Source organism: Amblyraja radiata, chromosome 37 (genome assembly GCF_010909765.2).
Source record: "Amblyraja radiata isolate CabotCenter1 chromosome 37, sAmbRad1.1.pri, whole genome shotgun sequence".
Classification (NCBI taxonomy): Eukaryota; Metazoa; Chordata; class Chondrichthyes; order Rajiformes; family Rajidae; genus Amblyraja; species Amblyraja radiata.
In genome coordinates, this window is record NC_045992.1 from 16,651,701 (window position 1) to 16,676,911 (window position 25,211).

Sequence of the window (25,211 nt, forward strand, 5' to 3'; positions counted from 1 at the left end):
GGTAAATTGGCTTGGTAAATATAACAATTGTCCCTAGTGTGTGTAGGATGGTGTTAAAATGTCACCCATTCATTCTATCCAGAGATGCTGCCTGTCCCACTGTGTGTAGGTATAGTGTTATTGAGTGGGGATCGCTGGTCGGTGCAGACTCGGTGGGCCAAAAGGCCTGTTTCCGTGCTGTGTCTCTAAACTAAATCAAATAAACTAAACTTCATGAGGCACAGCCTCATAAAGGCAGCCAACATCACCAAGGACCCACACCACCCTGGCCATGCTCTCAAGCCACTCCTTCCATCGGGTAGAAGGTACAGGGGCCTGAAAACCATGGCCAGCAGATTCAAGAATAGATTCTTTCCACCAAGCATTCGGCTCATAAACACACAACATTCTGGCAACTCGTGCACTGAGACTCAGTGGGCTGTTTCTATATGAAGATAGGCAAAAAATGCTGGCGTAACTCAGTGGGACAGGCAGTATCTCTGGAGAGCAGGAATGGGCGACGTTTCGGGTCGAGACCCTTCTTCAGACTGATGTCACGGGAGTGGGCGCTAGAGAAATACAATGTAGTCGGAGACCTGCTGGGAGAACTGGGGAGGGGGAGGGATGTGGAGAGAGGGAAGCAAGGGCTATTGGGATTTAGAGACGTCTATGCTCATACTGCTGGGGTGTAAGCTGCCCAAGCGTAATATGAGGTGCTGTATTATGTACCTATTGTAATCTATGTCTTCTATTGACTATGTATTATGCACTTATTGTACTTATATATGGCAAAGATCTTACTGATCTGGATGCAAAACATGAATCGCATTGTACGTTGGTACACATGATAATGAATACACCATTGAACCAGTGCACCATCGAACCTATGACATTTTATGGAGCGTGCGTTAGCTTGTTGGTCGTCTCCATTCAGGCACGGAAATCCCTGTCAAAACATGCGGGGGACGCAATTTCTTGGTGGCCGCGAGCGCGCAAGCGCGCACGCGTGTGGCTTCAGCCATGGGCCCTGGGGAAGGTAATATCGGGAGCTGAGCTGGTGGGTGACCGACTCCGAACTCCAACAACTTTGTCCGCCCCGAATCGTGGGGTGGGGTCTTTCATCGGCCGGCGGGGGCTTCAATATCGGGAGCCTCGATGGCCTCGATGCAGCAGTTTGATTTTACTTCGGAGTCACGTGAGTGATTCCGTGAAGAACCCGCTCAGCACGCATGCGCGGCATTACGTTCAGCAGAGCAACAGTGGCACATCAGGAGTCAGGCGCTCCCGCTACGGAGGTGAAAGAACGGACCGTCGGGTAAGCTGAGGTCGGGGGTTTCTTTCACAGGGAGCCTTCTGCTTTCCGGCAGAGAAGTAAGGCTCTAGAACAAACCTGTCCCCCGCTCGACTCCACGGAGGAGCGTTCCATCTGGGGGGGGGCAGCAACAGAACAGACCTGTCCCCCGCTCGACTCCACGGAGGAGCGTTCCATCTGGGGGGGGGCAGCAACAAGGCGGTAGGACCGCTTACCCGGTGCTCCGCTATCCCGACACCGTGCCGAGCCCAGCCCCGCTAGCGCCTGAGCAGCGGGCTGGAAGTAACGCCACGGAAGAGGCATCCGGCCGGTGGCTCCCACTTGTCGGACGGGGACGTCTCTCCACCCAGGCGGGGGAGAGACAGCCGCATGAGTCGCATGGAGGGGCTCTTGGAGCAGGAGCTCCAGCGAGGTGCACCCCAGGAGGGGCGCTCTCGCAGAGGGAGGTCAGGCACTCCCTCCACAGTGCCTTGTGCACTGTCCATTGCTTCCTCCTTTCCTGAGGATAGCTTTGGTGACCAGGACTGGGCTGGTCAAGAACAGGGGCAATGGCTGAAGATCTCGGGAGTATGCAAGGGGTGCAGGAACAGGAAGAGCTGATAGGTGTGGTGGACAGCTACGTGGCAACCCCACGTGCAGGAGGCCGTTAAAAGCCTGACGTCAGCCATCACATCGTTTTCCTCGTTCCGTGGACAAATACGGAGATGACCACAACCTTCGTAAACAAGTCATAAGACCTGCCATAAAAATCCTACATTTGCGGGGTTGTGCATACCCCAACCACTGAGCCAGACCCACTGCTCTTTGGCAAAAACCTCACAAAGCATATGAAGGACATGAAAGAGGTTTGACAAAACTTTCGGTCTCATGAGGGCAGGGCCAGGACGAGCAAACCAAAAACATGAATTCCTACGCAGCAGCACCCCATCGCGTCCATCAGTCAACGTCTACCATATGGGACTGATGAAAGCTCGGGGTCCGCATTCTATCACCGAAAGTCTTCTTTAGACCAGGGCCCAGAGCGGACCCCATGGAAAATGTGCCACCCCCCAACGTCACCGCCACTGCAGATGACGTGCAACACTAGTTGGACCGGCAGGAAACAGGAGAATACCCATAACCATGGAGGTAGGTGGGTCTGGTTCCTACCAGTATATAGAGTAATACCAACACATGGGAGTCTATCACGAGTGATCAGTATATACTCAATGGCATTAGTGAATACAAATACATTCATACTAGAAAAATTGCCACCAGGTCAACATTCACCCCAGAGGGTATTTTCCCCTCGCCGTTAAAGAAACGAGAGGGACAAGCTGAACTGGTGAGACTAATTACAAAGGGTATCATGGGAAAACCTGAACCCTTGCAATTCGTATCAAATATATTCACTAAACCCAAAAAAGATGGTGGATGTCGCATCATCATTGACTTAACTTCACTAAATATGTTTGTTAAGTACATATATTTCAAAATGGAACCGGTTGTTACTGCCAAACAACTAAATTCCAAAGGATACTTCATGGCAAGCATTCATCTTAAAGATGATTACTATTTAGTACCATTCACAAGGATCATCGCAGATACCTGAAATTTACCTGGATGGGGCAGCTATAGCAGTTTAAAGCGTTACCCAATGGGTTCACATCAGCCCAAGATTGTTCACCAAGATACTAAAACCAGCTCTCACAATATTCAGAAGACAAAAACATATTGTCATGGCATATCTTGATGATATCTTAAATGGTAGGCAAGACCATGGAATTGACTATGTTAGCTGTATCAGCTACAAAACAGTTATTCGAAACCCTGGGATTGTCTTACATCCAGATAAATCTAGGTTGAAGCCATCCACAATCATGGACTACTTGGGCTTCACAATTAATTCAGTCTACGTGACTGTAACATTGCCAAGAGAACGTTTGGCATAGTTTCAGCCCTATTATCATCACTAACCCTACGTCAGTTATCCAAACAGATGCCAGTGCTCAAGGCTGGGGAGCAACTAACTCTATATCCAGCACAAGTAGTAGATGGACTAACCCAGAGTCATCGTTACCACTTACACTGGGCATTAATTATCTAGAGATGTTGGGTGACTTTTATGGTTTAAAAGCATATGCATAAATATGCATCACTTGCATGTACGGTTACAAATAGATAATTCTACGATGGTGGCCTACATTAACCATATAGGCGGCATAAAATCGGTATCATGCGACAAGTTGGTCAACACAATTTGGCAATGGTGTGTCCAAAGACATATTTGGCTATCAGCAACTTACCTGCCAGGTAAGCTAAATACAGTGGCAGACACCAGGTCACGTAAATTTAATGACAACATCGAATGGATGTTAAAACCCCAAAAAAAAATGTTCACAAAAGTTATCAAGCAATATGGCATGCCAGATATCGATTTATTTGCATCAAGGCTAAATCACCAGGTACCTATGTATGTCGCTTGGGAACCAGACCCTGAGGCAGCAGCGGTAGATGCGTTCGCGCTGGATTGGGGAAATTCTTCTTCTATGCATTTCCTCCCTTCTGCCTCATCAGTCGGGGACTACGCACAATACAAATGGACTCTGCTTCAGGTATTTTGATAGTATCCGACTGGCCTACACAGCCATGGTTCCCAATACTCCATGACATGGTTGTTGAAGCTCCGATGGTATTCCCCAGTGACCCAGAGTTATTAACACCCAGTGTCGGGCGCAAGCCACCCGTGCCATGAAAAAAACAAACTCCTGGGTTGCAGATTCTGCACAAACCACTTCTGGGACTGGGATTATCATAACAAACCGTCGACACCATGTCAGCATCCCTCCGAACATCCACTAAAAAACAGCACTTGTCCAGCATCAAAAAATGGGAGAAGTACTTCTTGGATACAGGGACCACCTACTCAACCGCTACACTTACCAACGTACTGGAATTCCTGGCGAACCTTCACCACGATGAAGGACGCAGCTACAGAGCCATCAACACAGCTAGAAGTGCCCTGCCTGTCTGTTTAAAACCAGCTCCAGGACAACAGGCCATGGGGTCCCACCCGCTGGTGGTCAAACTAATGAAGGGTATTTACAACTCTAACCCCTAGACCAAGGTACACCCATACATGGGATGTCAGTGTGGTCCTGACATACCTCAGGGGATGGCCACCAGCCAGATCCCTCAACCTGGAACAATCTATGCTCAAAAACACTCATGTTGATGGCACTTGTATCTGCACAGAGGGTCCAGTCACTACACCTATTGCGACTGGACAGCATGCTCACAGCTCCAGACCAGATCTCTGTCATTATCCAGGGAATGATCAAACAGAGCAGACCAGGAACACCTAATCCAGTCGTGGAATTCCGGGCTTACCCACCAGAACCACGGTTATGTGCCATGACCCACCTACTATCCTACATAGACACAACCAAAATATTCGAGGGAGATGAAAAGCCTTGTGGGTCAGTCATAAAAAAACCTTATGGTCGGGTGATGAGCCAAACCATTGAGAGATGGCTCAAGCAGGTGCTAAAAACTGCTGGGATAAACACTAACATGTACAAATTTTATTCCACCAGGGCAGCATCCACGTCGACGGCTAAAAGAATGGACGTGCTTATAGACCACATCCTGGCTACAGCAGGATGGTGGGGGGAAAGACCGTTCAGAAATTCTATAATAAGCCGTTGGCAAAACCTGTTTTATTTGCAGAAAAGATTTTACAGACTGCAAATATTTAATTTAAGTCCAGGGGAGCGATTTAATTTCTTTGTTGTTATTGTTAAAAAAAAACATTGTGTTTTTCTACAAACAGATTCATTGGTTGATTACGGTAACACACTTCCTCCCTCAAGGACTTCGGCAGTGAGTGAAGTAATAACTGTAACACGGTTTGAAATCACAGAGCTTTGAAGTCTTCACGGAATCACTCACGTGACTCCGAAGTAAAATAGTAAGATTAAACGAGAACTTACCAGTTTGAAGTTTGATCTGTATTTTATGAGGAGTTACGATGAGGGATTACGTGCCCTCCGCTCCCATACTCAATAATATGGGTCAAACTGATAAACTGATGTCTCCTTGTCTTTACTATGTTTACTTCAATAACTGTGTCTATCTGTGATTCCACACCGCTGCTTTGAAGTATGCCGCGCATGCGTGCTGAGCGGGCTCTTCACGTAATCCCTCATCGTAACTCCTCATAAAATACAGATCAAACTTCAAACTGGTAAGTTCTCGTTTAATCTTACTATTTTAAGCCATGAACGGGCCAATTCAGCCCTTAGAAAGCAGCTGATGAAGTCCGGATTACAAAACATGGGGGGGGGGGTGGATCGTCCCCCACCTCTCAAAGCAGGGGGGGGAGGGCATGTCCCCCCCCCCAGGATTTCCACCCCCTGTCTCCATTGATCCATCCCAGGAATGAGTGGGTTAACATATGATGAGCGTTTGACGGCACTGGGCTTCTACTTTCGCTGGAGTTTAGGGGGGACCTCATTGAAACTTAGTGAAAGGCCAGGATACAGTGGACGTGGAGAGGATGTTTGCAGTAGCGGGAGGGTCTAGGACCAGAGGCCATAGCCTCAGAATGAAAGAACATTTCTTTAGGAAGGAGATGAGGAGAAATTTCTTTAGTCAGTGGGTGGTGAGTCTGTAGAATTCATTTTCACAGAAGGCTGTGGAGGCCAAGTCAATGGATATTTTTAAGGCAGAGATAGATAGATTCTTGATTAGTACGGGTGTCAGGGGTTATGGGGAGAAGGGAGGAGAATGGGGTAAGGAAGGAGAGATAGATCAGCCAGGATTAAATGGCGGAATAGACTTGATGGGCTGAATGGCCTAATTCTGCTCCCATCAATTATGTACGTGAACATTAAGGGTTCAGAATGTTTTCTGGAGTTAATATAAAGGAATATTCAGCATCTCCACAATAATAGTGCATAGATCCTCTAAGTCAATCGTTATCCGGATGGAAGATCGACTTTATATTGCTTCCATCAATAGAGTGTCCCCTTTGGTGGGAGTCGGGCATGTTTAAACCCAATATCACATCAATGCTTCAATGTTATGAGGATGCAGATTGAAGAAAACGAACTTTATTTTTAAGTCTGAAGAAGGGTCTCGACCCAAAACATCACCTATTCCTTCGCTCCATAGATGCTGCCTCACCCGCTGAGTTTCTCCAGCATTTCTGTCTACCTGTTATTTTTATAGAGGAGTCTTAGAGTGATAGAGTGATACAATGTGGAAACAGGCCCTTCGGCCCAACTGCCCACACCAGCCAACATGTGCCAGCTACACTAGTCCCACCTGCCCACGTGTGGTCCATATCCCTCCAAACCTGTCCTATCCATGCACCTGTCTAACTGTTTGTTGAACGTTGGGATAGTCCCAGCCTCAACTACCTCCTTCGGCTGAGTTTCTCCAGCTTTTTTGTGTACCTTCGATTTTCCAGCATCTGCAGTTCCTTCTTAAATATCTCCTCCGGCAGTTTGTTCCACACACCAACCAAGTTAAAAAAGTTATCCCCTCAGATTCCTATGAAATCTTTTCCCCTTCACCTTAAACCCATATCCTCCGGTCCTCGATTCACCTACTCTGGGCAAGAGACTCTGTGTACATCTATCTACCCGATCACTCCCTCTCATGATTTTATACACAATTTTATAGGATTTTTCCAGTCAACAGAACTGATACAGTGAGACACCAAGTCTTGTTCAATAGCTCCTGGCATGTTTACGGTTTAAAGTTGACACTTAATCCTTTAAACCGCACTAAATCAAGATTGCAGTTCTTTCCCTGCTGGGTAGAGTGCCCGGGGAGTCAGATGGCTTGCTTTGATGAATCGAGGACAGGAAGTGCTTCTAATGTCATCTTTGCTGTTCCTCGTGAGGTTCCTCACCTTTCGAGGCCTCTGGGTCAGATGCTATTTGTCTTGTGTCAGAAACTGATAGGAAAGCCCTGGGTCATTCTCCCTCGCGGAGCAGATTGGTGTCCAATTCAACAACAAAAAATGGCCACGTGATCTCTCCCTTCAGTCAAACGGCATTTAGAGGCAAAATAATTACTATTATGCACAGTGTTTTTTTCGCATATCGTCGAGGTAATGGAAAATCAATTAAAAGGGAGGTGGGATGGGGAGGAAATCATGCAGGCTTTGTGTGGAGCAGGCCAGGTTAAAGTAACAAATCTCCAATTGATAATGGCTCTGTCAAATTGAGTGTTATTCATAGACTGGCAAACAAAGCAGCTGTTTTGCATTAAGGACAATTTTACTTAATATTTTACATATACAATAGATTTTCACTTGTATTAATATCATACTGGACCACTTAATTTTATTTTGTTCATTAGACTGGGTCAAAAGACCAAGGTGGTGCACGGTGGTGCAGCAATAGAGTTGCTGCCTCACAGCGGGCGCTGTCTGTATGGAGTTTGCACGTTCTCCCTGTGACCTGCGTGGGTTTTCTCCGGGAGCTCCGGTTTCCTTCCACGCTCAAAGACGTACAGGTTAGTAGGTTATTGGCGTCGGTAAAAAATTGTCCCTAGTGGGATAGTACGGGGTGATCATCGGTCGGCATGGACTCAGTGGGCCGAAGGGCCTGTTTCCACTCTGTAGCTCGGAACTGATCTTGGCATTAGTTCGTGGCAAGATACAGCCCACTTCAGTGGTGTCATTTGCAAATCTGTAAATGGAGTTAGGCGCGGGCTTGGCTGCACAACAGTGAGTGTACAGGGAGTGTCATGAGGGGCTGAGAATACATCCTTGTGGGGCCCCTGTGTTGAGAATTATTGTGGATTATGTCAGAAGGGTCCCGACCAGAAACATCACCTGTCCATGACCTCCAGGGATGCTGCCTGACCCGCTAAGTTACTCCAGCACTTTGTGTCCTCATTGACTGTGGGTTAGGAAGTTGGGGATCCAATGTCAGAGGGGGATGCTAACTCATAGGTCCGGGTTCTTTGAGTAGTGCAAACCTTCTTCTCCTTGTTTGTTAAGGGCTTGGATGCGCTAGAGGTAGGAAACATGTTCCCGATGTTGGGGGAGTCCAGAACCAGGGGCCACAGTTTAAGAATAAGGAGTAAGCCATTTAGAACGGGGACGAGGAAACACTTTTTCTCACAGAGAGTGGTGAGTCTGTGGAATTCTCTGCCTCAGAGGGCGGTGAAGGCCGGTTCTCTGGATGCTTTCAAGAGAGAGCTAGATAGGGCTCTTAAAAATAGCGGAGTCAGGGGATATGGGGAGAAGGCAGGAACGGGGTACTGATTGGGGATGATCAGCCATGAATGGCGGTGCTGGCTCGAAGGGCGAATGGCCCACTCCTGCACCTATTGTCTATAGTCCTTTACCTTATCCCTCACTTAAAAAACATTCAATTGGCCTTTACCTTTGCCTCTTATCTATGGATGTGCTGGGAATAACCAATGTTTTAGTTGAAGATATTCAGTATCTAATGTGTAGGAAGGAGCTGTAGTAGATGCTGGTTTACACTGAAGATAGACACAAGATGTTGGAGTAACTCAGCGGGACAGGCAGCATCTCTGGAGAGAAGGAATGGGTGACGTTTGGGTGGAGACCCTTCATGTGACTACCAGACAAGGATTTGATTCTCAGCCCCTTAAGATACTCCCGATACACTCATGACTGCGCAGCCAAATCTGGGGAGCTCCGGATTTAAGAGTCCAGATTTAAGAGCTAGATAGGGCTCTTGAAGATAGCGGAGTCAGGGAATATGGGGAGAATGCAGGAACGGGGTACTGATTGGGGATGATCAGCCATGATCACATTGAATGGCGGTGTGGCTCGAAGGGCCAAATGGCCTACTCCTGCACCTATTGTCTATTGTCTATTGCCAAATAACAGTCCTGACCAATTCATCTTGTTTCCCCAGAGATGCTGCCTGACCCATTGAGTCACTCCAGCACTTAATGGCTATCTTTGGTGTAAACCAGCATCTGCAATTCCTTTTGACACAATTTGTGAACAGTCAGATAGAATCATAGAACCATGCATTGTGGAAACAGGCCCTTCAGCCCAACTTGTCCATGCTGACCAATGTGCCCAATAGGTTGGATGACAGAATTGATGCTCGTAGAATAGGGTGTTCAGTATTAGATTGGATACAAACATTAGTTTAGTTTAGTTTAGCGATACAACGTGGAATCAGGTCCTTCGGCCCACCGAGTCCGAGCCGACCAGCAATCACCCCTACACTAGCACTATCCTACACATTATGGGCAATTTACAGAAGCCAATTAACCTACAAACCTGTACGTCTTTGGAGTGTGGGAGGAAACCGGAGCACCCGGAGAAAACCCACGCAAGTCACAAGGAGAACGTACAAACAACACCCGTGGTCAGGATCGAACCTGGAACTCTGGAGGTGTAAGGCATCAACACTACCACTGCACCACTGTGCAGCCCTTGTGATGGGTGGTGAGTGCCTGTAACATGTTGCTGGGGGTGGTAGTGGAGGCATGTTTGAATAGGCACATGGATATGCAGGGAATGGAAGGATATGAATTATATCCTGGCAGATAAGTTGGTCTTGGCATCATGTTCATCTCAGAACTTTGTGGGCTGAAGGGCCTGTTCCTTGTTCTGTACTGTTCTATGTTCTATGTTCAATGACACAAGAGACTGCAGATGCTGAAATCTGGAGCACTAATACATTTACATCGCAATTGCAGAAATAGCTCAAGTTCATAAGTCATAGGTGCAGAATTAGGCCATTCAACCCATCGAGTCTAGCCTGCCATTCAATCATAGCTGATTTATTTTTCCCTCATCTCCATTCTCCTACCCTCTCCCCATTACCTTTGACACCCTCACTAATCACGAACCTGCCTAATGACTTGGCCTCCACAGCTGTCTGTGGCAACGAATTCCACAGATTCACGACTCTCTGGCTGAAGAAATTCCTCCTCTTCTCCTCTGTAAAGGTACGTCCTTTAATTCTGAGGCTGTGCCCTCTAGTCTTAGACTCTCCCTCTCCGCATCCACTCTATCCAGTGGATGCGGACACATCCTCTCCGCATCCACTCTATCCAGAACTAAAGGTGTTGTGAGCTCCTCTCTCAAGTTCCAGTCTCACCCCGGTCACTCCCTCTTCTCTCCTCTCCCTTCAGGCAAGAGGTACAGAATCGTGAAAATGCACACCTCCAGATTCAGGGACAGTTTATCAGACAACTGAATCAGCCTCTCACCAACTAGAGAGTGGTCCTAAGATACCCTCTCCTTCATTGGAGACCATCAGACTATCTTTAATCGGACTTTACTGGACTTTATCTTGCTCCTTTTATCCTGTATCTATACACTGTGGACGTCTTGATAGTAATCATGTCTAGTCTTTCTGCTGACTGGATAGCGCGCAACAAAAAAGCTTTTCACTGTACCTTGGTACATGTGGCAATGAACTAAACTAAACTGAATTGATATGTTCTTGATTAGTACGGATGTCAGTGGTTATGGGGAAAAGGCAGGAGAATGGAGTTGAGAGGGCCATTCGGCCCTACTCTGCCATTCAATCATGGCTGATCTATCTTTCCCTCTCAACCCCATTCTCCTGCCTTTTCCCCATAACCCCTGACACTAATCAAGAATCTGTCAATCTCCACTTTACAAATACCCATTGACTTGGCCTCCACAGTGTCTGCGGCAATGGATTCCACAGATTCACCACCCTCTGACGTAAGAAATTCCTCCTCATCTGCTTTCTTTATGTACGTCCCTTTATTCTCAGGCTATGACCACTGGTTGTAGACGCTCCCACGAGTAGATACATCCTCTCCACATCCACTCTATCCAGGCCTTTCATTATTGCCATTGTCAGAGTGAGGCTAAATGCAAATTGGAGGAACAGCATCTCATATTTCACTTGGGCAGCTTACAGCCCAGTGGTATAAATATTGATTTATCTCACTTCAGGTAGCCCCGGCATTCCCTCTCTCTCTATCCCTCCCCCACCCAAGTCCCACTAGTTTTTCATTTTCACCCAACAAACAGCTAACAATGGCCTGTTTCCTTTATCATGTTACTTTTTTGCTAATCTTTTATTCATTGTTCTTTATCTCTCCACATCACCATCTATATCCCTCGTTTCCCTTATACCTAACAACTGAAGAAGGGTCTTGACCCGAAATGTCACCCATTCCTTCTCTCCACAGATGCTGCCTGTCCCGCTGAGTTACTCCAGCTTTTTATGTCTATCTTCTTTCACTATTCGGTAAGTTTCAATGAGGTCCCCCCTTATCCTTCTAAACTCCAGCGAGCACAGGCCCTGTGCCTTCAAACTTTCATCATATATGAACCCACTCATTCCTGGGATCATTGTCGGAAACCTCCTCTGGACCCTCTCCAACACCAGTACATTCTTCCTCAGATATGGGGCCCAATATTAAGGAGAGGAACCTTATGCCCCTGTCCCACTTAGGAAACCTGAACGGAAACCTCTGGAGACTTTGCGCCCCACCCAAGGTTTCCGTGCTGTTCCCGGAGGTTGCAGGTGGTTGCCGGAGGTTGCAGGTAGCGGAAGCAGGTAGGGAGACTGACAAAAACCTCCGGGAACCGCACGGAAACCTTGGGTGGGGCGCAAAGTCTCCATAGGTTTCCGTTCAGGTTTCCTAAGTGGGACAGGGGCATAAGTGGGACAGGGGCATTACCTGATCCAGAGCTGAGCTCAAACAGCTTTACAACTGGTTGGTGTTAAGCAAGGGTGGCATGGTGGTGCAGTGGCAGATTTGCTGCCTCACAGCTCCAGTACAAGTCTTTTAAGGGTCTTCATGATAACAGAGGCCAGGCCTGTAGTCATTAAGACCAGTAATCCTTGTCTGTACGGAGTTTGTATGTTCTAACTAACAATAGCAATTGAGGAGGTGGAAAAGCTATTCAGGAGACAGAAAACTCCAGGACCGGACAATGTTTTACCCTCTACCCTCAACCTCTGTGCCGAACTACTGGCACCAGTCTACACAGACATTATCAATCGGTCCCTGCAAACCTGCAGTGTTCCCTGCCTGCTTCAAAGTCTCCACTATTGTTCCCGTACCCAAACAGCCAAGGATTACTTAGATTACGTAGAGTTTCAAAGTCTACAGAGAGATTTATGCCAGTTGGAAGAGTGGGCTGAAAGATGGCAGATGGAGTTTAATGCTGATAAGTGTGAGGTGCTACATCTTGGCAGGACAAATCAAAATAGGACGTACATGGTAAATGGTAGGGAATTGAAGAATGTAGGTGAACAGAGGGATCTGGGAATAACTGTGCACAGTTCCATGAAAGTGGAATCTCATGTAGATAGGGTGGTAAAGAAAGCTTTTGGTGTGCTGGCCTTTATAAATCAGAGCATTGAGTATAGAAGTTGGGATGTAATGTTAAAATTGTACAAGGCATTGGTGAGGCCAATTCTGGAGTATGGTGTACAATTTTGGTCGCCTAATTATAGGAAGGATGTCAACAAAATAGAGAGAGTACAGAGGAGATTTACTAGAATGTTGCCTGGGTTTCAGCAACTAAGTTACAGAGAAAGGTTGAACAAGTTAGGGCTTTATTCTTTGGAGCGCAGAAGGTTAAGGGGGGACTTGATAGAGGTTTTTAAAATGATGAGAGGGATAGACAGAGTTGACGTGGAAAAGCTTTTCCCACTGAGAGTAGGGAAGATTCAAACAAGGGGACATGACTTGAGAATTAAGGGACTGAAGTTTAGGGGTAACATGAGGGGGAACTTCTTTACTCAGAGAGTGGTGGCTGTGTGGAATGAGCTTCCAGTGAAGGTGGTGGAGGCAGGTTCGTTTTTATCATTTAAAAATAAATTGGATAGTTATATGGATGGGAAAGGAATGGAGGGTTATGGTCTGAGCGCAGGTATATGGGACTAGGGGAGATTATGTGTTCGGCACGGACTAGAGGGGTCGAGATGGCCTGTTTCCATGCTGTAATTGTTATATGGTTATATGGTTACTGGTTTTAATGACCACAGGCCTGTCGCACTGACCTCTGTGAGGCTGCAGCAAATCGTCGGATCATTTGAGAAGGTTGTTGGCTGCAACCTTCCCCCCATTGACAAACTGTACACTGCAAGGGCCAGGAAGCGAGCGGGTAAGATCATCTCTGATCCCTCTCACCCTGGCCACAAACTCTTTGAATCACTTCCCTCTGGAAGGCGACTCCGGACTGTCAAACCCGCCACAGCCAGACATAAAAACAGCTTTTTTTCCCACGAGCAGTAGCTCTACTCAATAACCAAAAGTCTGTAGCCTCCTTTTGTTCTGGTATTTTATTTCATTCTTCACATGTTTAAATTATAATGTTTTATTTTTAATTGTCTACTGTATATCATGTTGTTACTTGCGAGCGGAACACCAAGGCAAATTCCTGGATGTAATAAAATGTATTCAATTGAATTCATCTCCTTGTGGCCTGCATTTTTTTTTCTCCGAGATCTTCGGTTTCCTCCCACACTCCAAAGACGTATATGTTTGTAGGTAAATTGCAATGGTACAAATATAAAATTGTCCCTGGTGTGTGTAGGATGGTGTGTTAGTGTATGAGGATCGCTGGTCGGCGTGGACTCGGTAGGCCGAAGTGCCTGTTTCCGCGCTGTATCTCTAAACTAAACTCAACTAAACTAAATTGCTTTCCAGTTCAGCTAAAACATAGCCAGAGGCAAAATAACATCACCAATAAGGGTGCTCAGTTCATTACAGCTTAACATAAAAGATCAGTTGCTATTGATCCATAATTCAGACAAGTGCCACATTCATTCACGGGAAGACTGAGTATGTAAGTCCAGCAATATTTCAAAACTTCTGATTGTTCATTCAATCAGGAAACACAAATTGCCCTGTATGTGTTATTAATGTCTCGTGTTTCCATTGCTCTGTGAAATCAATGGTGATACAAAGTGATTCTGTCCTGCAGAACATTTTAATCTTCTGCCTTTTAAACTGTGCGTGTAGTCCTTATCGAAAATCCCAAACTCACTGTGGTCTACAGGATCCCATCACTAGGTTCTGGGTTCAGACTAACCCAGTCTAAGATGTTGCAAACATCACTGCTTAGTTTTCTTTAGAGACACAGCGTGAAAACAGTCCCGTCATCCCACAGAGTCCGCGCCGACCAGCGATCGCCCCTACACTAGTTCTATCCTACACACGAGGATGATTTTACAGAAGCCAATTAACCTACAGATCTTTGGAGTGTGGGAGGAAACTGGAGCACCAAGAGAAAACCCAAGTGGTCACAGGAAGAATGTACAAACACCATACAGGCGGCACCCATACTCAGGATCGAACCCGGGTCTCTGGCGCTGTAAGGTGGCAGCTCCACTGCTGTGCCACCGTGCCTGAAGGGTGGAGGGTGAATGGTGGTGATGGGCCCAGCTTAAGGCTGAAACTGAGAAGGGTCCTAGACCCAAAACGTCACCTCACCATTGCCTCCACAGATTATGAGAGGCGTAGATAGGATAGACAGTCAGAACCTTTCATCCCAGGTTCGAGATGTCCAACACTAGAGGGCACAGCTATAAGGTGAGAGGGGGGAAGTTTAATGGAGATGTGTGGGGCAACTTTTTCATGGGAATGACCAGCGTAAATTGCCTTGGTCATCAAAGACACAGTTGGTGGTGGAGGGATGTTCTTCTGACTGAACATCTATGAACTGTGGTGTTCCACAGAGCACAGTACTGGGGATCCTCTTGGTTGTAATATGTATTAGTGTTTTCGATGAAAGAGTACTTGGTCTGACCAGTGAGTTCGGAGGCAACGCCAAAATTGGTGAAGTTGTTCAAAGAATACAACAGAAGTTAGATCAATTGGAAATTTAGGCAAAGATTTGGTGGACAGAGTGTGTGGTGATGTCTTTTGTGAGGTTAAATGCAAGCCCGTGGGCGGTTTGTGAGAACCTCTGGTCCATGTATCTGGAGCGAAAAGGTGGAAGGAATGGACCATCTCACAAACCACCTACAGGCCACCTTGTGTCTCCCCACAAAGGTCTGACAAGGCACCTCGTAACCCAGGCAACCACGGTGGAAGCAAGTCATCCTTGTTTCTGGAGAGACTGCTTCAGAAGAAGGAAAAGACATCATGAATCAGAGACCAGAATGTCGGAGTTGATGTGTCAGGGGCTAGCAATGAGCCCAATGTCCCTTGAGAGAAATAAAGGTGTGACGCTTCAGGTCAAGGCCTTTCTTCAGACAAACCTGCCTGAAGGAGGGTCTTGACCCAAAGGGTCACCCATCCTTTTTCTCCATAGATGCTGCCTAACCTGCTGAGTTAAACCCCTGTCCCACGGTACGAGTTCATTCCAAGAGTTCTCCCAAGTTTGCCCTGATTTGAACTCGGAGATTTACGGTAATGGCCACTCGTCGGTACTCGGGGCTCTCGTGGACATTTTTCATCATGTTGAAAAATCTTCACGAGTCTTCCCGTGCTTACCTGCCGTTAGCGAGTCTTCCCGAGTACCTGCCGTTAGCGCTAAGAGACGACCCCGAGCTCCGACGTACCCGCTACATTCATTCTCCGTGCTTACCACGAGTTTGATTTTTTTTTTAACTCGGGAGGGGGGAGTTCTTGGAATGAACTCATACCGTGGGACAGGGCTATTACACGAGCATTTTATGCCTACCTTTGGTATAAACCAGCACCTGCAGTTCTTCGTTTCTACGATGATCGCAATGTGTTGGATTTGCTTCATCTGGGATTAGGTTTTGTCAATCATTATTTGTTGAATGATTAACATTAGTCAAAACAAGAAATAATAAGCTAACGCTGCCAATTTCTTCATACAAATTAATACACATATCAATAATTATGCTCCTTAGTAATGGCCTAGTTGTGACAGAAAATGTCTAACAAGCTACCAACAGATGTTAGAAGCTGTGTGTCCTCAAGATTCATTTCATTGAGGGTAAAATCCATAAAGCGTAGGGCAGCACAGTAGTGATAAGCTGAACTGCCTGGAGGCATAGTTTAGTTTAGTTTAGTTTAGTTTAGTTTAGTTTAGTTCAGTTCAATTCAGTGCAGTGCAGTTTAGGTTTGAGATAGAGCTTGGACCAAGCCCTTTGGCCCACTGAGTCCACACTGACCAGCCATCACCCAATGACCCTTGTTCCATGTTATCCCATGTTCTCATCCACTCCTTACAAACTAAGAACAATTTTTTGGAGGCCAATTAACCTACAAACCCGCACGTTCTTGGAGTGTGGGAGGAAACCGGAGCACCTGGAGGAAACCCACGCGATTACAAGAAGAACGTGCAAACTCCATGCAGACAGCACCCAAGTTTCATAGCAAAAGGATTTGAGTGTAGGAGCAGGGAGGTTCTACTGCAGTTGTACAGGGTCTTGGTGAGACCACACCTGGAGTATTGCGTACAGTTTTAGTCTCCTAATCTGAGGAAAGACATTCTTGCCATAGAGGGAGTACAGAGAAGGTTCACCAGACTGATTCCTGGGATGTCAGGACTTTCATATGAAGAAAGACTGGATAGACTCGGTTTGTACTCGTTAGGATTTAGAAGATTGAGGGGGGATCTTATAGAAACTTACAAAATTCTTAAGGGGTTGGACACGCTAGATGCAGGAAGATTGTTCCCGATGTTGGCGAAGTCCAGGACAAGGGGTCACAGTTTAAGGATAAGGGGGAAATCCTTTAGGACCGAGATGAGAAAAACATTTTTCACACAGAGAGTGGTGAATCTCTGGAATTCTCTGCCACAGAAGGTAGTTGAGGCCAGTTCATTGGCTATATTTAAGAGGGAGTTAGATGTGGCCCTTGTGGCTAAAGGGATCAGGGGGTATGGAGAGAAGGCAGGTGCAGGATACTGAGTTGGATGATCAGCCATGATCATATTGAATGGCGGTGCAGGCTCGAAGGGCCGAATGGCCTACTCCTGCACCTATTTTACTTCGGAGTCACGTGAGTGACTACGTGAAGAACCCCGCCAGGATGCATGCGTGTCATATCGCTACACGCATTGCAACGAGTCACAGCAGGGGGAACAACGTTCCCTTAGCGGCAGAATTTGAAAGCCGGGAACAGCAGGTAAGGAGACTCTGCGTTCCTTCCACTTACCTTACAGGTGGAGACATGGACCAGATCCACGAAGGCTGCGAAAAAGCTGGCGGGGGAGAACCGCGGAGTTGCGGGCAGCCGGCAGCAGCAGCCAACGGCACGCCAATCTCCCGAAATGTGAACAGCTGTGCCCAACTTCGCTCTCGCACCGGTGAAGCCGGGCGGGAAAGCGAAGCAAAAAACGGACCGAATGCCAGACTCCGATGAGTCTGACTTTGAGCAGCCGCGAACGGCCAGTGCCCGTGAGCATTGGAGCCGGTTGGAGCGGCTGCTGGAGGAAATACTCCAAAGTGGCAGGCTCCGGGAGAAGGAGGCTAGCCGCAGTGGGCAATTAATAAGCCCCACAGCAGTACCCCTTGTGGGGCTGCACAGTGTCTCTCCCTCATCAGAGGAGAGCACGGAGGATCAATTCTGGGCTGACCCTGAAGAGGGCAGTGAACAACATACCCCCAGTATGCCTGGGGTGACAGAAAACATGCTGGACATGGTGTCCCAGTTTATCCAACCAGACCAAACTGGCCAAGATCTGGAGCCGTAAATAGCGGCAAGCATTGACTATATGTCATTTAACCAACTGCAGGCACTGGCACTATCAGACACCATGGCACGACATTTACCTCCAGGGAACTGCAAGTCGCTAAATGTTCCCAGTGTAAACCAGTGCATCTGGAAACATGTGGGGACATCAATTAGAACCAGGGACTTGAAAATTTAGAAAGTCCTAAAAGTCCTAACGGCAGGAATTACAGCTTTTGCCCGCACATTGAAGGAGCAAAACATGACCCAAGACCACCAAGATGCACTGGCTTTACTCTGCAACTCGCAATACGAGTTGAACAACATCAGGAAAAGTGCTATCCAACCAGCTTTAGACCCCAAATTTGCCGTCCTCTGTAAACCTGGAACCTCCAAACCGCCAATACTACTATTTGGAGGGGATTTACCAAAACAAGTCAAAGAACTTGATGAAGAGGCAAAAACACTGGGGCTCATAAAAGCAACAACCAAAAGCTACTACGGCCAAAAATATCACCCCTACGGACCCCCCAGTCGGCCAATACAAACCGGAGCAAGCGCAAAAACCAGGAACACCCAACATCGGTCTTTTTTAGGCCATGGCCCAGACCGACCGCCCTGGAAAATGCGCAAGCCCTCAACACCAACCCAACTACAGACCCAGACAACGGCGCCTCAACGTCCAAGGAGGATGCCGAAGAAATAACACACCTACCACTGGTAATCATGGAGGTAGGTGGGTCTGGTTCCTTAAGAATTAAAGGGAGCATGAAAGTTGGTGGGAGATTACGATATTATTTGGATGCATGGAATAAGATAACTACCGACACTTACATTCTAAGCAGTATCCAGGGTTATACCATAGAATTTATACAAAAACATAACCCTCCGGTACAGCATGTACTGAACCGAATGTTCGTGCTCACAGGCATAGAAAAATCTAAAGCACATGCTGAACTACAGCGGCTATATAAAAAAGGAGTAATTGAACAGACCCAACACGAATCACAGGAATTCGTGTCCAATATCTTTATAAAAAACAAGAAAGATGGTGGTTGCCGCATCATCATCGATTTGACTACTTTAAATACCTTTGTACAATATATTCATTTCAAGATGGAAACCTTTGTTACTGCTAAGCAATTGATTTCCAAAGGCTACTACATGGCAAGCATCGATTTAAAAGATGCTTACTATACAGTACCCATAAGAGGTGACCACAGATGTTATTTAACATTCAACTGAATGGGTCAGCACTGGCAATACAGGGCACTACCTAATGGCCTGACATCAGCCCCCAGGTTATTCACAAAAATTTTGAAACCAGCCCTAGCGTTACTGCGAAAACAAAAACACATGGTAATGGCATATCTAGATGACATATTTATTGTTGGCAAAACTTTGGAATTGACTAAACAAGCAGTAACAGCCACAAAACAATTGTTTGAAGAACTGGGATTTATCATCCATCCAGTTAAGTCTAAATTAACGCCTTCAACAAAAATGGATTATCTGGGGTTCACCATTAACTCAGTTCTCATGTCAGTGACTTTGCCGAAAGAAAAGGTTACAGCCTTAATAGAGGCTTGTAGCGAAATCATTGACATCAACAAACCATCCATTAGACTGGTAGCTAGAATAATTGGGAAAATAGTGGCTGCATTTCCAGCCACACAATTTGGACCTTTACACTATCGAAATTTACAGAGAGCAAAAATAAGAGCACTCAAAATTAATGGTGGCCATTTTGACAGACCAATGAAGCTACCAACAGAGGCCATAATGGAACTAAAATGGTGGGAACACAACATCAAGTATTGTTCCAATCCACTAATTATCAGCAACCCGTCTATGGTACTACAAACTGATGCCAGTGCACTTGGTTGGGGAGCTACCAATTCCATCTCCAGCTGTGGAGGGAGAAGGAATGCACAGGAGGCATCATTATTAACAACACTGGGCATAAACTACCTGGAAATGTTAAGTGCATTCCATGGCCTTAAGTCATATTGTTCTGGGTTAAATCACCAGCATGTTAGACTACAAATTGACAACACCACCGTGGTAGCATATATCAACCATATGGGTGGAAATAAATCGACATCATGTGACAATCTGGCCAACACAATTTGGCAATGGTGTATCCAGAGAGATATTTGGATATCAGCTACCTACTTACCAGGTAAACTAAATTTAGTGGCAAACACCAGGTCACGCAAATTCAATGAAAACACTGAATGGATGTTGGATAAAAATGTATTTGCTGAAATTACAGCATGGTATGGAACACCAGATATCGATCTTTTCGCATCCAGGCTCAATCACCAGTTATCAAATTATGTTTCATGGGAACCAGACCTGGGGCAGCGGCAACAGATGCATTTTCGCTGCATTGGGGGAAATTGATTATTTATGCATTCCCTCCTTTCTGCCTCATCAGTCGGGTATTAAGGAAAATACAGCAAGACTCTGCGTCTGGTATTTTGATAGTACCCGATTGGCCTACTCAACCATGGTTCCCGGTGATACTAGACATGGTATTAGAACCATGCATCACCATCCATCATAGACCTAATTTACTGGTCCATCCGGTAACAAAGGAAAGATCACCCACAGATCTATGAACATCCCGTCTGTTCTGGAATTCCTGGCAAGCCTCCATTACGATGAGAGGCTCAGTCATAGTGCCATCAACTGCGCCAGAAGTGCTCTGTCAACATACCTGTGGCAAGGAACAGAGCGGCATTCTGTTGGGACACACCCTGGTAACCAAACTCATGAGGGGCATTTTAATGTTAATCCCCCAAGAACCAGGTACTCCCAAATATGGGATGTGAGCATTGTACTGACCATGTTAAGAAACTGGTCTCCAGCTACAGCTCTGTCCCTACAGAAAATGACTATGAAACAGTCATGCTGATGGCCTTGGTCACAGCACAAAGCGTCCAGTCACTACAGAACATAAGGCTGGACAACATGACTATTTCATCTGGAAATTTCACTTTTCACATCAATGAAATAGTCAAACAGAACAGACAGGGGTCAGCAGGCCTAAAAACAGAATTCAGGGCCTACCCGACAGATGATCGTCTCTGTATTGTAACACACTTACTATTATATATGGAGTATACTAAGATCATCAGAGGGAAAGAAATGTCACTTTTAATCAGCTACAAACAGCCACTCAAAACAGTGACAGTCCAGACCATCTCTAGATGGCTAAAACAGGTCCTAATAAGGCTGGAGTAGACACTAGCATTTTAAATCTCACTCCACCAGGGCTGCCGCTACATCGGCAGCTATGAAGTTGGACGTTCCTATGGACCAAATCCTCAAGACAGCAGGATGGTCAACGGAGAAAACTTTCCAATGATTTTATAACAAACCAGTCATTGAACCTGGAACATTTGCAGAAACAATTTTAAGTTCTGTAATATAATTTACCCCATAAATAGGGGCTATAATTTGGTGTTAATATATTTATCGTTGGGGTTTCAATATTGTATTGATGTCTAATGATGTTAACACTATTCTCCCCATAATCAAGGCAGATGTGATGCATGGACTCGTTTCCACGGCATGAAATCACAGAACTTTAAAGTCTTCACGTAGTCACTCACGTGACTCCGAAGTAAAATAGTAAGATTAAACGAGAACTTACCAGTTTGAAGTTTGATCGTTATTTTATGAGGAGTAACGTTGAGGGATTACGTGCCCTCCGCTCCCACCCTTGATCATATACTCAACTGGTATCTCTTCTCTAATCTTACTATGTTTAGTCATTACCGTTATCTGTGATTTCACACCGCTGCTTTGAAGAATGACACGCATGCGTCCTGGCGAGGTTCTTCACGTAATCCCTCAACGCTACTCCTCATAAAATAACGATCAAACTTCAAACTGGTAAGTTCTCGTTTAATCTTACTATTTTCTCTTTATATTTTTTTATTAAAGGTAATCAATTACAATGCTTCAAACAACTTTATATCAAATTAATTCAATTTGCATTAAGTAAAACACTAGTAATACTTATCTACTATTTTTTTAGAAATAATGATAGAAAAAGAATAGAACAGTTATAAATCATTAAGAGAGTGATTAAATAATAATAATAAGAAAAGAGAAACGAAAAAAAAAAAAAAAAAATGAAAAACCACAATATGTATTGTTATAATCTTACTATTTTCTATGTTTCTATGTTTCTAGGATGGAACCCGGGTCTCTGTTGCTGTGAGTCAGCAACTCAACCAGCCAAGGTTTGATGATTGAGAGTGAGAGAACTCAGTGGTCTTATTTATTTTGTCTTGAACTTAGAATGCTTATTGTAACGCTTCTTCAAGACAAAATTAATTCCTTTTGTAACACTAATGGATGGCATTAATATTCAAATAAAGATAGCTATAAAGAAATCACCAAGTTTATTTGTATGGGTTACTACTGAATGTTGAAAGAGTTGAAAGAATGTTGAAAGAGCACAGAGCAAAGGCAAGTGAAACTTAAATCTCATTGAGTCCACTCTGACCAGCGATCACCCCGTACACCAGCAGTATCCTACACACTAGGGACAATTTATCATTTTTACCTAAGCCAAATGAATCTGCAAACCTGTGGATAGACACAAAACGCTGGAGTAACTCAGCAGGTCATACAGCATCTCTGGAGATAAAGAAATTCATGACGTTTTGGGTCGAGACCCTTCTCCAGACTGAGAGTCAGGTGAAAGGGAAACGAGAGATATAGACCTTGATGTAGAGAGATGTAGAACAAATGAAGGAAAGACACGCAAAAGAGTAAGATGATCAAGGAAACAGGCCATTGTTAGCTGTGGCCTAGGTGAAATTGAGCACAGACAATGAGACAACAATACTACTTTGAAGCTGGTATGACTTAGGTGGGGAAGGGATGGAGATAGAGGGAATGTAAGGATTACGTGAACGTCTTTGGAGTGTGGGAGGAAACCGTAGCAGGCAGAGAAAACTCACGTGGTCATGGGGAGAAGGTAGAAACTCCATTCAGACCAGCACCCGTAGTCAGGATCTAACTCGGGTCTCTGGCGCTGTAAAGGGCCTGTCCCACTTACGTGTCCTTGGCACGCAAATTATGTGACCTCATGGTCGCGTTGAGCCGTGGCGGTCCCGCGAAGAACCGCGATGGTCCTGCGAAGGTCGCGCGCGATTCCATGCGTACGCACAGCCGTCTGGAGCGCGTGACGTCATTTGAAGATGGACACAAAGCTGGAGTAACTCAGCGGGACCGGCAGCATCTCTGGAGAGAAGCAATGGGTGATGTTTCGTGCCGAGACCCTTCTTCAGTCTGAAAAGCAGGGTCTTGACCTGAAACGCCACCAATTGCTTCTCTCCAGAGATGCTGCCGGTCCCGCTGAGTTACTCCAGCATTTTGTGTCTATCTTCAACTTTCTTGGCGTAGAAGTGGGGGCGGATCCGGACCGCAACGGCCGTGAGCCCCAGGCCGAGTTCGGCGATCGTTTGCCTGCTTCTGCTGCTGTTGGAGGTGAGACGTTGCGTCGCGCCAGGGTCTTGGGCCTGTCCCACTTTGGCCGTCAGTTACACGACAGGCCGTTGGCGCGCAAAGATTTTGTTTGCTACAAAAATTTCAGAGCCCCTCGCGATGTCGTGCACAACTCCATACCCCTCCGCGCTTCTCAGTGGGACCGGCCCCACGCGGCGACACATGATGCCCGTGCGCCTCAACGAGACCACGAGGTCGCTTAATTTGCGTGCCAAGGACACGTAAGTGGGACAGGCACTTAAGGCAGCGACTCTACCACTGCGCCACTGTTCCAACCCACTTTGTTGTGGTGCTTCAATTTGTTCTTAAGAAGAGGGTTGATTTTCCTACGTGGAATAGAAATGGGTGAACAATGCTATCTTTTTAAACAAAAGCATAGCGTGCAAGGATCCAGAGAAGCTGCACTTTGTTCCTTCAGATCCATCTGACTGGTTGCCCTGCATCTCAGGGAGACGGCCACACTCTCGCTGGCACTAATGTTACTCTCTATATTTCCCTGTGGACGTTTAGCATTCACTCCGCAGTAATAGGGAGTCCTCAACCGTGTGACCATGAATCAAAAATCTGTTTGGATTCGATATAAATATATATACATACATACATGAAATGATGGAAGAACAGAGTGTTACTGATCAGTGCAGTTAATGAACAGCCTATTTCCACACTTCAGCAGTTGATGTGAAGCAGCTTACTGCAAATCAACACTGACATCTAGAGTTCATCAAGGGCACAATTGTACTAACGTAAATCCAAAATGTGGTTTTGTCATGGAGAGGGTTTGTTCAGGTGAGTTTAGTTTGGTTTAGACTAGAGATACAGTGCGGAAAAAGGCCCTTCGGCCCACCGAGTCCGACACTATCCTACACACACAAGGGACAATTTACGATTTTGCCAAGCCAGTTAACCTGCAAACCTGCACGTCTTTGGAGAAGACCAGATCCCCCCGGAGAAAACCCACACAGTCACAGGGAGAACGTGCAAACTCCGTACAGACAGCACCCGTGGTCAGGATCGATCTCGGGTCCCTGGTGCCGCAAGGCAGCAAGTGGCACCGTGCCGCTCTCAGGCACTGAGAACGTTTGGTTTACTTGTTAACTGTTCTTTAAAGCAATGAGTGGGATAGTGGTGCCTATCTACAGAACACAGTGTGCTGGAGTACCGCAATGGGTTAGGCAACATCTCTGGAGGACATGGATGGGTGACGTTTCAGGTCTCCAGCATGAAACATAGAAACATAGAAACATAGAAAATAGGTGCAGGAGTAGGCCCTTCGAGCCAGCACCGTCATTCAATATGATCATGGCTGATCATCCAACTCAGTATCCTGTACCTGCCTTCTCTCCATACCCCCTGATCCCCTTAGCCACAAGGGCCACATCTAACTCCCTCTTAAATATAGCCAATGAACTGGCCTCAATTACCTTCTGTGGCAGAGAGTTCCAGAGATTCACCACTCTCTGTGTGAAAAATGTTTTTCTCATCTCGGTCCTAAAGGATTTCCCCTTTATCCTTAAACTGTGACCCCCTGTCCTGGACTTCCCCAACATCGGGAACAATCTTCCTGCATCTAGCCTGCCCAACCCCTTAAGAATTTTGTAAGTTTCTATAAGATCCCCCCTCAATCTTCTAAATTCTAGCGAGTACAAGCCGAGTCTATCCAGTTTTTCGTCATATGAAAGTCCTGACATCCCAGGAATCAGTCTGGTGAACCTTCTCTGTACTCCCTCTATGGCAAGAATGTTTTTCCTCAGATTTGGAGACCAAAACTATATACACAATACTCCAGGTGTGGTCTCACCAAGGCCCT

The 25,211-nt window shown here is 46.1% G+C and overlaps 1 long non-coding RNA gene across 1 annotated transcript; it reads left to right on the top strand.

Annotated features, from left to right (window-relative positions):
• Positions 1-586: 586 nt before the first annotated feature.
• Positions 587-21,434, top strand: LOC116966449. The gene is made up of 3 exons (XR_004410023.1): positions 587-697; positions 14,779-14,787; positions 21,423-21,434. It is a non-coding gene; the product is annotated as an uncharacterized LOC116966449 (long non-coding RNA).
• Positions 21,435-25,211: the final 3,777 nt, after the last annotated feature.